Source organism: Pristiophorus japonicus, chromosome 2, assembly GCF_044704955.1.
Source record: "Pristiophorus japonicus isolate sPriJap1 chromosome 2, sPriJap1.hap1, whole genome shotgun sequence".
NCBI classification, from domain to species: Eukaryota; Metazoa; Chordata; class Chondrichthyes; family Pristiophoridae; genus Pristiophorus; species Pristiophorus japonicus.
Genome location: NC_091978.1, coordinates 331,447,374 through 331,464,573, shown reverse-complemented (window position 1 = coordinate 331,464,573; position 17,200 = coordinate 331,447,374). Strand labels below are relative to the sequence as shown.

Below are 17,200 nucleotides of genomic sequence, written 5' to 3'. Positions count from 1 at the left end.
TTTCCTTTATTCTTTCCTCCCTTCTCCGCTTTCCCTGCCTCTGTACCTGCTTAAAACCTGTTACATCTCTAACTTTTCTAGTCCTGATGAAAGATCATCGACCTAAAATGTTAACTCTGTTTCTCTCTCCATAGATGCTGCCTGACCTGCTGACTATTTCCAGTATTTTGTTTTTATTTCAGATTTCCAGCATCCATTTAAGGGAATCATGGGATATGGGGATAGTGCAGGAAAGTAGAGTTGAAGTAGAAGATCAGCCATGATCTTATTGAATAGCAGAGCAGGATTCAGGGACCGAATGGCCTACTCCTGCTCCTATTATGTTCTTATGTTCCACAGTATTTTGCTTTCATGTTGACAATATGGAGGTTTTTTTTTTGAGGGTGTAACGAGCAGGGTAGGTAAGGGGGAAGTAGTGGATGTAGTATATTTGGATTTTCAGAAGGCATTCAATAAGGTGCCACACAAGAGACTGTTGCACAAGATTAAGACTCATGGGATTGGTAGTGGCATGGATTGAGGATTGGTTAAAAGACAGAAAACAGTAAGAATAAGGGTTTTTGAGTGACAGGGTGCAACTAGTCGAGTGCTGCAAGGATCAGCTATTTACAATCAATATCAATGACTTAGACAAGGGGACAGAATGTATTGTATCCAAGTTTGCTGACGATACAAAGCTAGGCGGGAAAGTAAGCTGTGAGGAGGACGCAAAGAGGCTGCAAAGGGATATAAACTGGTTAAGTGTTTTGGCAAGAAGATGGCAGATGGAGTACAATGTGGGGAAATATGAAATATGAAATTATCCACTTTGATTGGAAGAATAGTAAAGCAGAATATATATATTTTTTAAAAAGGTGAGAGACTAGTGAATGTTGGTATTCAGAGGGATTTGGTGTCCTTGTACACGAATCACAGAAAGTTAACATGCAGGTACAGCAAGCAATTCAGAAGGCAAATGGTATGTTAGCCTTTATTGCAAGGAGATTGGAGTACAAGAGTAAGAAAGTCTTGTTGCAATTCTAGGGCTTCAGTGAGACCCCAACAGAAGTACTGGAGACTGTTTTGGTCTCCTTACCCAGGGAAGGATATACTTGCCTTAGAAGGGGTGCAAGAAAGATTCACAAGTTTGTTTCCTGGGATGAGAGAATGCTGGATAGATGCAGGGATGATGTTTCCCTTGGCTGGAATGTGTAGAACTAGGGGTCATAATCTCAGGATAAGGGGTTGGCCATTTACGACTGACACGGAGGAGAAATTTCTTCACTCAGAAGACTGAATGTTTGGAATTCTCTACCCCAGAGGGCTGTGGAAGCTCAGTCGTCGAGTATATTCAAGATGGAGATTGATAGATATTTTGTGCTGAGTGAATCAAGGAATTTGGGGATATGGCAGGAAAATGGAGTTGATGTAGAAGTTCAGCCATGACCTTATTTCAATGGCAGAGCAGGCTCGAGGAGTCTTACGGCCTACTGCTATTCCTATTTCTTATGCTCTTGTGTACAAACTACTAAAACAGATATGCAGACAAAATAAAACCAATCTTCAGTTGTAGCGGTCTCCTCAATGCAGTAGTTGCCTATGGGATACCACCACTTGTATAGTAGAAGTAAAACATTTGGGGCATAAATTGTGGAAATTAGACATGCCCACTTGACCCCATTGAAATGCAGTGGGATAGTGTACCATCAGGCGTTAAAGGAAAATGTCAGGTTTTGCAGAGGACAATTCAGGTGTAGTTTTTAAAGAGATGGATTTCAGGTAGAAATTGACTCCAGCCAATGACACCTACCTGAAATCCATCTCTTAAAACTAAGCTGCACCTGAAATGTCCTCTGCAAAAACTGACATTTCCCTGCACTGTCTTGATTGGTTTCAGCTCAACAACAGCAAGGGTGCTACATGGCATCAGTTCCCCTGTTCTAGGGATTATCGTTATTCCATAATGCCTGCTGGAATGTGTGGATGTAGGGCAAGTACAGGATTGTGTGTATCTGTGATGCTCCCATTCTGCCAACAGTTGCTGTCTAGGATCACACAGGAGACATAGAAGTACCAAGTGGCACTTGGTGCCCACAGAACCAAACACCAGCAAGAGTGTCAATGCCTTAATGAGAGAAAGGAAGAAAATGGGACAGGGAAAATGGTACACAATATACATGTCATGTTGGTACTAAGGTGAGTGTAGAGCACAGGAAAGAACAATAATCACGAGCAAAAAATGTCAATCGAGTTCCAAGAAATAAACATAGTCAGTGATGTTCTTCAAAACCATCTGAGAAATAAAACATCAATCTGATCTGCTATCTAACTTTTAAATACCTACATTATTATGCATTCACCACACAACACATAGGCTTTCAAACACATTTCCCCTGCAAAACTCGAGTCACAAAAGTCAAGGAATTGCATTTGCAGTGTTGCACAGAATAAAATCTCAATGTAAAAGGTCTGCATCTATCAAAACCACTTCTCTTGTTCTTGAAGTAGAAAGGGAATGGGCAGAAATGCAAATATAAACTGACAGAGCATCTGGAGTGAATTTACTTTCAACTAGGGTCAGAAACATTTTCATTCAATTCAATTTGCAGCAGTTGCATCAATTAAATTACCAGACACTAATTTACCTGGAACACTGTTCAACCCGTGACTGGTGAGGGTTTTGAAACTGCTGGTGAAGGGGATAGGCACAGATTTGCCTTCAGTCACTTACTTTCTATGGCCCCAAGTTTCCACACGCGGCAAAACAGGCACCCTTCCGAGCTGGGCGCCCGTTTTTCGCGCCGAAAACGCCGCCTGAAAAAAACCGCGCTATTCTCGAGCGCTTTGGAGCCTACCACTCGCGCCGATTTTGTAAGTAGGAGGGGGCGGGTACAATTTAAATGAGTTTTTTTCGTGCCGGCAACCCTGCGCGTGTGCGTTGGAGCGTTCGCGCAGTGTGAAGGAAACATTGGCACTCAGCCATTTTAAAAAGTGCTGCAGAAAAAGTGAAAATTTGTTTATTGAACCCTTGCAAAGGCTTGTATTTTAATTTTCTTGATATTTCTGTGTGTGAGGGTGACAGAGTGCATTCTGTAATTAAAGATAGACTGTGATAAACGGGACACATGCACTTGTTTGAGACTATTCAAATTCTTTGTAGCTGTTCAATTTTTAACATTTTTTAATAAAACCACATTGCCCTTCCATGATCAGCACTGAGGCTTCCTGCAGCTTTCTCCCCCTGCCGTCGGTCAGGCCCGACGGCAAACGGCTGCCTCAAGTAATGAGGCTTCCTGCAGCCTTCTCCCTGCCTCCTCCCCCCCCTGCCGTCGGGAATGTCTGCCTCAAGTAATGAGGCTTCCTGCAGCCTTCTCCCTGCCTCCCCGCCCCCTGCCGTCAGGAACGGCTGCCTCAAGTAATGAGGCTTCCTGCAGCCTTCCCCTCCCTCCCCCTGCCGTCGGTCGGTCCCGACGGCAAACCGCTGCCTGAAAGGCCTGCCTGAAGCACTTTCACACAGGTAGGAACATGGTTTATTTAATCTTTTCTTTGCTTATAAATTTTTATTTAGGTTGGATTTATTTGTATAATATTTGTATAAGTATAACTAAGGATTTATTGTAGAATGTAATGACTTCCCTTCCCCCCCTCCTCCCCCCCCACCTCGTTCCCGACGCCTAACTTGTAACCTGCGCCTGATTTTTTTAATGTGTAGACAAGGTTTTTTCAAGCCTACAAAAATCTTCACTTGCTCCATTCTAAGTTAGTTTGGAGTACGTTTTCACTGTGGAAACTTTCAAATCAGACGTCAGTGGCCGGACACACCCCCTTTTGAAAAAAAAATTCTGTTCAAAAGTGAAACTGTTCTACCTGACTAGAACTGCAGAAAACTTAAATGTGGAGAATTCCGATTTCTAAGATACTCCGTTCTCCAACAGTTGCTCCTAAAAATCAGGAGCAAATCATGTGGAAACTTGGGGCCTATGTCACTGCATAGATGACTTATCATTTGGCAACTTGACACACACCGGTGGTGGGTTTTGCAAGCCCACGTGATTTCTTCTTCCCTGCTCCAACAGGATCGCTATCTCCTTCAAATTTGTTGTATTGAAAACAAACTCCCAACTTATTTAATCTATCAGAGTGTGCTACAAATAAAATTCCAGAATAATTGTTCCAATTTTCCCACTCCTTACTATGTTGCACTAAATACAGAAATATGCAAAGATGTTTTTTTCTCTTTTCACAACTGCAGGATGTCAGGAGCAAGCTTTTGCACATATTTCTAACACTCTTGCTTGTACAGGTATATCATTGAGCCAAGCTCATCATAAGTTCTTATCTATTCCCCAAGTCTTCTCAATTTCTTTTCCTGAAATTATTTCATTTTGGTTTTGAAACCTCAAAGATTTAAATAACGTTTGCTTCAACTTGATTAAACCAATTACTGAAGAATCAAGAATGACCAGAAACAACACAACTGTATAACTATAATAGATCGATTAATTTGGCTTCAGTCTTCCCAATATTTAAATTGGAGAAAATTTCTGCTTCTCCAGTACTGAATGTCAGATTAGCAGTCCAACAATTTAGAGACCGTGGAGGGGTCGAGAGAAATGGTAGTAAGGTGGAGCTGGGTGTCGTCAGTGTACATGTGGAAACTGATGCTATATTTTCGGATCATGCCGCCAAGGGGCAGCATGGAGCTGAGAAATAGGAGGGGGCCAAGGTTAGATCCTTGGGGGACACCAGAGGCAACGATGCGGGAGCAAGAAGAGTGATTCTCTGGCTACGAATGGAACCAGGCAAGTCCCACCCAGCTGGACGATGGTGGGGAGGCGTTGGCAGAGGATGGAGTGGTCAAACCTATCAAAGGCTGCAGACAAGTCGAGAAGGAGGAGGAGGGATTGTTTACCTTTGTCACACTCATATCATTTGTGACTTTGATGAGAACCGTTTTGGTACAGTGGCGGGACTGAAGCCAGACTGGAGGGATTCAAACATGGAACATAAGAATATAAGACATAGGAGCAGGTGTAGGCCATTTGGCCCCTCGAGCCTGCTCCGCCACTTAATAAGATCATGGCTGATCTGATCATGGACTCAGCTCCACTTCCTTGCCCGCTCCCCATAACCCTTATCGCTCAAAAATCTGTCAATCTCCGCCTTAAATATATTCAATGACCCAGCCTCCACAGCTCTCCGGGTCCGGGGCAGAGAATTCCACAGATTTACAAACAGAAGAAATTTCTCCTCATCTCACAGTTTTAAATAGGCGGCCCTTATTCTGAGACAATGCCCTCTAGTTTTAGTTTCCCCCATGAGTGGAACTATCCTCTCTGCATCCACCATGTCAAGCCCCCTCATTATCTTGTGTGTTTCGATAGGATCACCTCTCATTCTTCTGAACTCCAATGCGTAGAGGCCCAACCTACCTTCATAAGTCAACCCCCTTATCTCCGGAATCAACCTAGTGAACCTACTCTGAACAGCTTCCAATGCAAATATATCCTTCCTTAAATACGAAAACCAAAACTGTAAGCAGTACTCTAGGTGTGACCTCACCAATACCCTGTACAGTTGTAGCAGGACTTCTCTGCTTTTATACTCTATCCCCCTGGCAATAAAGGCCAACATTCCATTGGCCTTCCTGACTACTTGCTGTACCTGCATACTAACTTCGTGTGTTCCATGCAAAGGACCCCCAGGTACCTCTGTGCTGCAGCACTTTTAAATAAAGAACAATTGCAGTTATAATTTGCTTGTCTATTTTTCTGCCGAAGAGGTAAATTACAAATCTTTAAAATAGTAAATGGAACCTACAGACTGTGGAAAACATTCCACGGAAAACAAAACTTTCCAGTTCCCAGACCAAAGACCTTGGGAGGCAAGAGAACAGGCAGCTAACACAGAAACTGAACTGAATAACAAGATAAGGGTAGAATAGAATGGATGACAGTAATTGTATCCGGAATTACAATTTAAGGCATGTGGAAGCCAGACTGGAGGAAGTGCTGTACCAATCAATTATATATAATTCAATCATCATGTGTTAATTGTAACTAGCATAACTACGTAATGACTTCATCTGAAATTGTATAAAGGACAATGTCTCCAAGTCCTCTGAGCATTCCTTACGGAATAGCTCCACTGCTAGCTTGAATTAATTAATAAAACTGCATTTGCTTTAATGGTAACGGACTCCGAATGGTGGTTTGAAGTTAACCCTGACATCTGTCAAAGTGGATAACCTCACATTTTCCCACATTATACTCCAACTGCCAAATTTTTGCCCACTCACTTAGGCTGTCTATATCCCTTTGCAGATTTTGTATGTCCTCCTCACAATTTGTTTTCCCACCCATCTTTGTATCATCCGCAAACTTAGCTAAATTACACTTGGTTCCTTCATTCAAGTCATTAATATAGATTGTAAATAGTTGAGGACCCAGCACCAATCCCTGCAGCACCCCACTAGTTGCTGTTTGCCACCCAAAAAATTACCTATTTATTCCGACTCTGTTTTTTGTTAGTTAGACCAATCCTCTATCCATGCTAATATATTACCCCCAACCCAGTGAATGTTTCTCTTGTGCAGTAACCTTTTATGAGGCACCTTATCGAATGCCTTCTGGAAATCCAAATACACTCGTTCCCACTTATCCACCCTGCTCATTACATCCTCAAAAGAACTCCAGCAAATTTGTCAAACATGATATCCCTTTCATAAAACCATGCTGATTCTGCTTGATTGAATTATGCTTTTCCAAATATCCCGCTATTGCTTCCTTAATAATGGACTCCAGCATTTTCCCAGCAACAGATGTTAAGCTAACTGGTCTGTAGTTTCCTGCTTTTTGTCTGCCTCCTTTTTTTAAAAAATAGGGTCATTACATTTGCGGTTTTCCAATCTGCTGGGACCGCCCCAGAATCCAGGGAATTTTGGTAGATTACAACCAATGCATCCACTATCTCTACAGCCACTTCTTTTAAGACCTAGCATGTAAGCCATCAGGTGCAGGGGACTTGTTCACCTTTAGTCCAATTATTTTACTGAGTACTACTTCTTTAGTGATAGTGATACCTATAGCCCCTTGATTATCCCTTTTCTCCATTATTAATTCCCCAGTCTCATCCTGTAGGGGACCAACATTTACTTTAGCCACTCTTTTCCTTTTTATGTATCTGTAGAAACTCTTGCTATCTGTTATTATCTTTCATGCTAATTTACTTTCATAACCTATCTTCCCTCTCTCTCATTTTTTTTTTAGTCATTCTTTGTTGGCTTTTAAAAGTTTCCCAATCCGCTGATCTCCTACTAGTCTTGGCCACATTGTATGCCCTGGTTTTCAATTTGATACCATCCCTTATTTCCTTAGTTAGCCACGGATGGTTATCCCTTCTCTTAATCTTTCCTTCTCATTGGGATATATTTTTGTTGCGAGTTATGAAATATCTCCTTAATTGTCTGCCACTGCTCATCAACCATCCCACACTTTAATCTATTTTCCCAGTCCACTTTAGCCAACTCTGCCCTCATACCTTTGTAGTCTCCTTTATTTAAGCTTCGGACACTGGTTTGAGATCCAACTGTCTCGCCCTCCAACTGCATTTGAAATTCAACCATGTTTTTGTCACTCATTCCTAGAGGATCCTTTACTAGGAGATCATTTATTAATCCTGCCTCATTACAGAGTACCAGATCTAAGATAGCCTGCTCCCTGGTTGGTTCTGCAACATACTGTTCAAGGAAACTATCCCGGATACACCATGAACTCTTCCTCAAGGCTACCCTGGCCAATTTGCTTTGTCTAATCAATATGAAGGTTAAAATCACCTACGATTATTGCCGTCCCTTTTTTTAAAAGCCTCCATTATTTCTTGATTTATACTCCGTCCAACAGTGTAGCAACTGTTAGGGGGCCTATAGACTACGCCCTCCAGTGACTTTTTCCCCTTATTATTCCTTATCTCCACCCAAACTGATTCAACATCTTGACCTTCTGAGCCAATATCGTTTCTCACTCACACACTGATCTCATCCTTTATTAACAGTGAGAGAACATGGTATCCAGAAAAGGAAGTTGGGTGGTCAGCAGTTTAGTAGGAATAGGGTCGAGGGAGCAGGTCTTATGGACAAGGTGAGCGTGGAGAGGTCATGAGGGAGATTGTAGAGAAACTGGAAAAATCTGAGAGTTTAGGGCTAGGGCAGGGGGGAACCTTAGAGGAAGTATGACCCAGTGGGCTAGGGGAAGGAAGGGAAATGGCAGAAGCAGCTGATCAATCTGTGAAACAAAGTCGTCCTTGAGTTCCTCCCACTTGTTGTTGGAGATGAGGGTGGTGTAGATGGGAGAGGGGTTTAAGAAAACAGTTGCAGTAAATAGAATCCAGGCTTTATTTTTGCATTCCAGAGTAATCGTGGAACAGTGAACAGTTTTGGCAGACAAGAGCAGGACCCAATAATGCTTTGTGGTCCAGCCAGATCTGGCAGTGAATGGCTCTACCGGTTGTCTGCCATATCTGTTCAAGTCTGCATCCCTTGGACTTAAGGGAGCGCAAATGAAGGCTGTAATGGGGTAATGGCCAAGGTGAGAGAGAGTAATGGTTTTAATAAGGACTAGGGCATCAAAGGTATTGGTGAAGGTGTGGTTGAGCAGATCGCTAGCTGCAGAAATGTCGTGGTGCAAGGAGAGCCAAAGTCTGGACATTTGGGATTCCACAAGTGCAGCTGTAAGAGTTGAAAGAGTTTTTTCCCAGGGCGGACACAGAAGGATGTAGGGGTTTGGGAGTGGGGGGGGGGGGGTGGGGGGCAGAGGTTATGGGTGGCGAGTGATACAAGGAAACGGTCTGAGATGGCCCTATCTGTAATTGACATGACGGAGTAGTGAGGCCATGAGAGATGGCAAGGTTAAGGGGGTGGCCGTGAATATGAGTTGGGGAGTTTACATGGAGGGAGATTAAGGAAGGATAGGAGGGTAGTGAACTCTGAGGAGAGAGAGAGAGAGAGAGAGAGAGAGAGAGAGAGAGAGAGAGAGAGAGAGAGAGAGAGAGAGAGAGAGAGAGAGCATGATGAATTGAGATGAAGGTTGAAATCACAGAGGATGGGAGGCCAAGGGAGGAAGGCAGTGAAGATATCTCGGTGATAAAATATTTATGGTACTTGGGTGGGCAGTAGAGAATGAGAATTTTAAATGAAAGGTGAGAGGGGTGGAACAAGGTGAGATGCTCAAAGGAGGAGTAAATGTTAGAAGAGTAGGGGAGAGACCAAGGTGTGATTCGAAGATGGGAGTCACGGCAGTCTGGGTGGGGCAAGTGGTGGAAGGTATAGCCAGGTGGGGAGGTTTCATCACCCCTCAGCCAAGTTTCCATCAGGGCATGATTTCGATGCAATCATCCACGATAAAGCTCATGAATGGCAAGGGCCTTGTTCGCAAGTGAATGGACATTCTGGAGGGAGATGCTGAACGGGTCGGTGATGACTAAACCATTGCCAGTGTCCACAGGGTCAGCACTGGGAGGGGTGTGTTGGACAGAGAGGAGAATGGCAAGTTTGCCCCCAGTAATTAATTAACATGTCTGCCATTTCCTTATTTTTATTTATATCACCAGTCAGTTTTTATGGGACCCACATTGCTCTTAACAACCCTCTTTTTCCCAATATAATTTTTAAAGCTTTTTGTGTTGATGATATCCCTTACAAGTTTCTTTCATATTTCCTTTTTGTAGCTCTTACCATCTGTTTTGTAACCCTTTGCTGTTCTTTGTATCGCTCCTATTCTCCAGGATCTGTGCTATTTTTTGCATTCTTTATGCTTTTTCTTTAGTTTTGTGCTGTCTCTTACCTCTAGTTGTCCCTGGCTGTTTGTTTGGGCAAGTAGAGCTCTTGCCCCTCAGGGGTATAAACTAGTTCTGTATCACGTTAAATTATTTTTTGAACACCTCCTGTCATTTTACCCATTTACAGATTTTCCCAGTTTCCTGTGGACAGTCAGTCTCATCCCGTTCCAGTTAGCTGTACCCAAATCCAAAATCTTAGTAACTGGTTCACGTTTCTTCCTTTCAAACACGTTAAACTTATGGTCGCTATTAAATAAATGTTCGCGCACCGTTAAACTGTTAAGTAAATCTGGCTCATCGCTCATTATTAAATCTAATATGGCCTGCCCCTTTGTTGGTTCTAGGAAATATTGTTGTAGAAAACTATCCTGAACACAGAAAAATTCATTACCTTTCTGACATGAGCTCGTCTGCTTATTCCAATCTATATGGAAGTTAAAATCCTCCATTAAAATCACTCTGCCTTTACTACATGCTTGTCCAATCTCTGCATGAATACATTCTGCCACTTCACAACTGCTACCAGGGGGCTTATACACAACTCCCACTACAATCTTAAATCCTTTCCTATTTTGGAATTCTACCCATAAAGTCTCCACTGCCTGCTTACCTCTCATTATATCATCTCTTATCATGGAAATAATTTCATCCTTAATCACTAATGCTACTCCTTCCCCTCTACCAGATTTCCTACCCTCTATCTGTAGCCCTGAATTTTCCTCTGCTTCAAATAATTATCTGCTCTTCCCTTAAAATATTAAATGGTTCTGCCGGAACTATTACTTGTGACAAAGCATTCGATACTCTAACCATCGGAGTGAAACTATTTCTCTTAACATCTCTCCTCAATCTCTTAAAATGACAATTTTAAATTCACAATCCCAAGTCACTGACTTTCCAACCAGAGGAAATAGTCACCCTATAAAAACATGTCCTAATTTTAATAACCTCTGAAATCTCCTCTGCCTTCTATGCTCCAATAGAAATCTCCTAACCTCTCAAGTGCCTCCTCAAAACTATAGTTTTCCCGCCCCAAAAATTCAAGACTCCACCAAGGCTAAACAGAAAATAACAGGAGATGAGATAAATCAGTAAGTAGTGCTTATGTAGCACAAGACTGCTTGTAAGGCAAAAACACTAAGAAGGCTAAGGAGTTCTACACTTTTGTGATCCTGTGGGAAAATAAGTGAAAGTGGGAGACAATTTGATGAATTTTGATTTCAACATAGTAAGGATCCCAAAAAGAGGAATTATTTTTCCCCTCCATTAAAATACCTCACCCACACAAAAAAGAATCAATATGCACTGTCTTATTGTTTTGCAGCTGATGGGAGTAATAAAATAGAGAAACAACTAGCTTGGGAATTAATTAGGCTTTCCGAGTTCTAAATTCAAATTAATTTACACACTGAAGGCTCAATTTTCCCCAGAGATGTGTGCCTTTTTTTGGCCTAAGTTAAAGAACCCAAGTTTCCCTGATTAATTTGCACCAGCGTAACTCAGTTAGTTAGGATTTTTTTTTTTTTTTTTTAGGTACATTTTTTTTTCAGCCAAAGGGGGCATAACCTGCCACCCGTGCCAATTCTGGCCAGTTAAGCAAGTTTGGCCAGCTGAGAGTTACTCCAGTTCTTCTTAGGCCAGCATATGTGGCCTCTGTAGAAAAACCTTCTGGAGTGTTCAGGAAATCGGTGCAGGTAAGTGCAGCAGATGCCCATATAGCAGCAACAGGAGAAGTAAGAGAGGGTGGGGGGGGGGGGCTCGGGAAGCCTTCCAGGTATAGTTAGGTGTGGGGATCGAGAGGGAAGTGGCCATTTGGCCTGGGATAGGTGCGGGGGAGTGGACCGGGAAGCCAATCAGTCTGGGATAGGTGCGAGGGAGCGGACCAGGAGACCATTCGGCCAGGGCTCGGTGTGGGATCAGGAGGGAGGAGGCCACTCGGCCAGGGCTAGTTGCGAGGGAGCGGACCGGGAGGCCCTATGGCCTGGGATAGAAGCGGGGATCAGCACCAGCATCGGGAGGGTGGGGGGGGTTCTTTAATAATTTAATGGAAATAAGTTGCTGCAAAAGTATTTTAAGGTGCTTGTGCAGGTTGTGAACTGGCTGTATGTTTCGCTTTCCAACCTCAGCCTGCATTGTGTCCCTGGTTGCCGTGGCAACCCGATCTTTTTGGCACAGATCAAGGCCAAAGCTAAAGGACAGGCTAGGCTGCGCCAAAATGTAGAAATCAAAAGGGGAAACTTGGGCCAAAAAAAACGGGTGTAACTCTTCAAATACGGCAAAACAAAAGCTTTGGGGAAAATTGAGCCCATCGAAACTGTACCTAACAACTTATCTATCACACAATCAGCTCAAGAGAAACACAGAAATCATCATCGTGAATACAAGACCACCAACCAACAGTGAGGACTGACAATCCAATTAAAAACAAGATATTTACAACAACAGTGCCATATACAAACTGCTTGCTACTCTGAGATGGAAAGACAAGTTAAGTATGTTGGAAATGTGAATGAAAACAGTAAATACTGCAAATGCACACAATCAGTATTGTAATATATAGTTCCACCAAATGGACCACTGCGGTAATGCAGCCAGTGCTGTTTACAAAAATAAAGCATCAGGTGACACGTCACCTGACGAGTTCCTGAGTTAACAGCCATCTTGGAGTCTGTGTGTTTGTGAAGTTGTAAAGAATATATCACATTAGCGATGAAGGATAGGATTCCAGGAAATTTTTGTTGGTGGACGATTCCAACCAAACAACAGTGGCCAAACAAGTCCGCGCCAGGAGACACTACAGACCTGGCTATAATGCCGGAAGAAGTTTAATGACCTAACCAGAGTTGCTATGATAAGGCTTCTAACTCAGATCTTTCATTACTCTCTGCTTAAGCCTACACGACCTGTAGCCCCAGCACTCAAGCTGTTCGCCCCAATTACCAGCACTCTTCACTCAACCTCGCACCTCCTAATTAAACAATCTGTACCTGCCACTTTCTTCAGTATTACTTCCTTCACGTCCGCAGATCTCCGCCACTCTTCACCACTATTCTACTGGACATGCACATCCTCAAAGCATCTCACTAGGCTGCCAATAAAACTCTCCGTTCTTTCTTGCAGAGCCAGTGTGAACAAAAAGAGGAAGAGTGTCCATTAACGGCCTCTCCCTAGTCAAGGAGGACTTCATGGTGATCATGGGGTGTGACAAATGCTGAGGCTGAAGGCTGCATCCTGCAGGATTCTTGACCATATTACAGTCTGTCCTTCTACTTGAAATCTCACCCTGGCACACTATGCATGACGAAGTGCAGCTGCTTTCACTGAATGCTAATCCTTGGCTCTCTCTTCCCTTTCAGTGCAAATAATTGTAGAATGACAGGGGTCAAGGAGCTGGAGGAAGGCAGCACCAACGAAAACACAGTGTCGCTAAGTTGTAGCCTAGCAAGCATCCGCTCAGAGATTGGCACAACACATTCTTTACAAGACAGGCTAGACTGGTCTGTACTGGGAGACTCAGAGCACGATTATGCAGGAGGATGTGCAAGGAATTAGGACAGCTCAGGAAGTAGCTTTCCCGAGGGAAAACTCGCAGACTCACCCTGCTGCAGAAGGCACAAATGAAAACCTCAAGGGCAAAGGCTACATAAAAAGACTGATCATTATAGCCCAGGAATATCCATGCACTTAACAGCGCGGCAGTGAGCTTGCGCACAATTGCACAGAGCATCCAGCTCTCACTTGTCTGGGGTTATCAAGCACAGCATTAAAATCATGCAGATAACCATGGAATATTTTTTCAACTCTATGAACACTGCAGTGGGGCCCACAATGATGGAGCTTCTTGTGACAGCTCTGCCAACTTTGCTGCAAGCTCAGACTGCTACTATCGTGGCTCTGGGGTCTAGCATCTGCTCAGGCTTTGAATCAATGAAGGAGAGCATGGATACGAGTGTGGAGAGAATGGATAGGGGGTTCCAGAGCACCATTACACTCCTTCACTCTGTTCTCATGCAGAGCAATGGGAGTGCAGAGGTGCAGCATCATGACAGTAGTATTGGCTCCATGGGAGAGGCTCATGCTGTCCTCTCTCAAGATGACTGTATGTCAACTCCCCTGCCAGCCTCTAAACCAGTTCCCTCGTTGCTTCCACACAGCCAGGTGGCCTGGACTGCCCCAATAATGACACACAGTAGTCTGCAGCCAGGCCCTCAACAACCACAGCTGCTCGAGGTCGCCCACCATGGCCATCTCAAGTGCTCTCAATAGATGATCCAAGCTCCACCTGCAGGGGAACAACCTCATATGAAAATAGGTAAACAAGCACAAAGGCCTGGCACTAAGGGATTGCACTAAACTGATTTCAGTTCACTATCAAGAGAACAAAAAAAATTGTCAAATCCAGAATGTACAAGATGTGATGTGAAAACTGTTTTCTTTTAGAAGCATAGAAATTTACAGCACAGAAGGAGGCCATTTCGGCCCATCATGTCGCTGACAGCCAACTAAGAGCTATCCAGCCAAATCCCACTTTCCAGCTCTTGGTCCGTAGCACTGTAGGTTACGACACTTTAAGTGCACATCCAAGGATCTTTTAAATGTGGTGAGGGTTTCTGCCTCTACCACCCTTCCAGGCAGTGAGTTCCTAGACCCCCACCACCCTCTGGGTGAAGAACTTTTCTCCCCAATTACTTTAAATTTATGCCCCCTGGTTGTTGACCCCTCTGCTAAGGGAAACAGGTCCTTCCTAGCCACTCTATCCAGGCCTCTCATCATTTTATACACCTCACAGGTCTCCCCTTAGCCTCCTCTGTTCCAAAGAAAACAGACCCAGCATCGCCAATCTTTCCTCATAGCCAACATTTTCCAGTCCAGGCAACATTCTTGTAAATGTAAATTTCCTCTGCACCCTTCCCAGTGCAATCGCATCTTTCCTGTAATGTGGTGACCAGAACTGCACGCAGTATTCCAGCTGCAACCTAACCAGTGTTTTATACAGTTCAAGCATAATCTACTTGCTCTTGTATTCCATGCCTCGACTTATAAAAGGCAAGTATTCCACATGCCTTCTTAACCACCTTATCTACCTGGCCTACTACCTTCAGGGATCTGTGGACCTGCACTCCAAGGTCCCTTTCTTCCTCTACACTTTTCAGTGTCATACCATTTAATGTGTATTCCCTTGCTAGACCTCTCCAAATGCATTACCTCACACTCCTCTGGATTGAATTCCATTTGCCACTGTTCTGCCCACCTGACCAGTTCATTGATATCTCCCTGCAGTCCGCAGCTTTCTTCTTCATTATCAACCACATAGCCTAGTTTAATGTCATCTGCAAACTTCTTAATCATATTCCCAACATTTAAAGTCCAAGTCATTGATATATGCAACAAAAAGCAAGGTACCCAGCACTGAGCCCTGTGGAACCCCACTGCATACAGCCTTCCAGTCACAAAAACACCCATTACTCTTTGCTTCCTGCATCCGAGCCAATTTTAGAACCAACTTGCCACTTTGCCCTGGATCCCATGGACTATTACTTTTGTGTTCAGTCTCATATGGGACCTTATCAAAAGCTTTGCTAAAATCCAAATACACTACATCATATGCACTTCCCTCATCAGCCCTCCTGGTTACCTCCTCAAAAAATTCAACCAAGTTAGTCAGACACGACCTTCCTTTGACAAATCCATGCTGACGGTCCTTGATTAATCCATGTCTTTCCAAATGAAGATTTATCCCGTCCCTCAGGAATTTTTCCCATAATTTTCCCACCACTGAGGTTAGGCTGACTGACCTGTAATTACTCAGTCTATCACTTTCTCCCTTTTTAAACAAAGGTACAACATTAGCAGTCCTCCAATCCTCTGGCACCGCACCTGTAGCCAGAGAGGATTCGAAAATGGTCAAAGCCTCTGCTATTTCCTCTTCTGCTTCTCATAACAGCCCGGGATACATTACATCCGGGCATGGGGATTTATCCACTTTCGAAGCTGCTAAGCCCCTTAATACTTCCTCTCTCACTATGTTTATCTTGTCTAATATTACACACGCCTCCTCCTTCATTGCAAAGTCTGCATCGCCCCTCTCTTTTGTGAAAACGGATGCAAAATATTCATTAAGAACCCTACCCTGTCTTCCGCCTCCACACACAGTGTTCCTTTATGGTCTCTAATAGGCCTCACATTTTCTCTAGTTGTCCTCTTGCTCTTAATATATTTATTATTGTGTTCCTAACACAGATGAGACTGCACACAGGGAGGTTAAAGTAACAGTGACCTCAGTCTTTAATAAAACACTCCAGAGTGAGGAACAGGCCTGAAGAGCCGGTTTATATACAGTGCTCCCAAGGGATGCTGGGATCCCTTGGGACTTCAGAGGATGAGCTCCCTGGTGGCAGAACATGGGAGTGCATGCTTTACAGATACACAACATTTATAAAACATCTTTAAATTTTCCCTGATTTTACTTGCCAACATTCTTTCATGCTCTCTCTTTGCTTTCCCGATATCTTTTTTAATTGCACCTCTGCACTTCTTATACTCCTCTAGAGTTTCTGCAGTGTTGAGTTCCTGGTATCTGTCATACACTTCCCTTTTTTCTTTATCTTACCCTGTATGTCCCTTGACATCCAGGGGGCTCTAGATTTGTTAGCCCCACCCTTTTTTTTTTAAAAAGGGAAGGTACTTGCTCTGTACCCTCAGGATCTCCGCCTTGAATGTCTCCCAATGTCGGATACTGATTTACCATCGAGTAGCCATTTCCAGTCCACTTTGGCCAAATCCCATCTCAGCTCAGCAAAACTGGCTTTACCCCAATTGAGAAATGTTATTCATGGTCCCCCTTTGTTCTTTTTGTTAACTACCCTAAATCGTACTGAATTATGATCACTATTGCATTGATGTTGGCCTTCATATTCTTAGTTATGTAAAAGGAACACATTCATTTGTGCCTGTGGTGTTCCAGTTAGGTGCTCCTTCACTGCCTTTTTCTCTCCAATATTGTCACTCCTCTCCAAAAGCATTGAAACATGCTCAGGTGCAGTTTCATGCAGCAGCCTTTTGTCATGTGACAATAAACACTAGCAAGTCATTCTACATGAAGGATATTAGGAACCCAATCCTACCCTCGCCCCATCAGTAACTGCACAACTGCCAACAGCAAGCCTGGCTGATTGTTTTTTCTTTCCATAGCTCAAGGGAGCAGAAGCCAGTTGCAGCATCCTCACCACCACCAAGACTGAGAGCAGGGAATTCAGTACAGCTTAGGAATTGCTCTGTAAATCTCAGTACAAAAATTTACTGACTGAGGCGATAACTCAGCAATTCTTATTGCACTTCAGGCATATATCTATCTGTCCGCTTTCATTTCTCTTTAAAATTATGTTTC

At 43.5% G+C, this 17,200-nt stretch overlaps 1 protein-coding gene across 4 annotated transcripts in view; it reads right to left on the bottom strand.

The window, feature by feature from the left end:
• Window positions 1-17,200, bottom strand: part of inpp4b (inositol polyphosphate-4-phosphatase type II B) — a 697,459-nt gene that overhangs the window by 625,340 nt on the left and 54,919 nt on the right. The gene's annotated exons all lie outside the window — the stretch shown is intronic.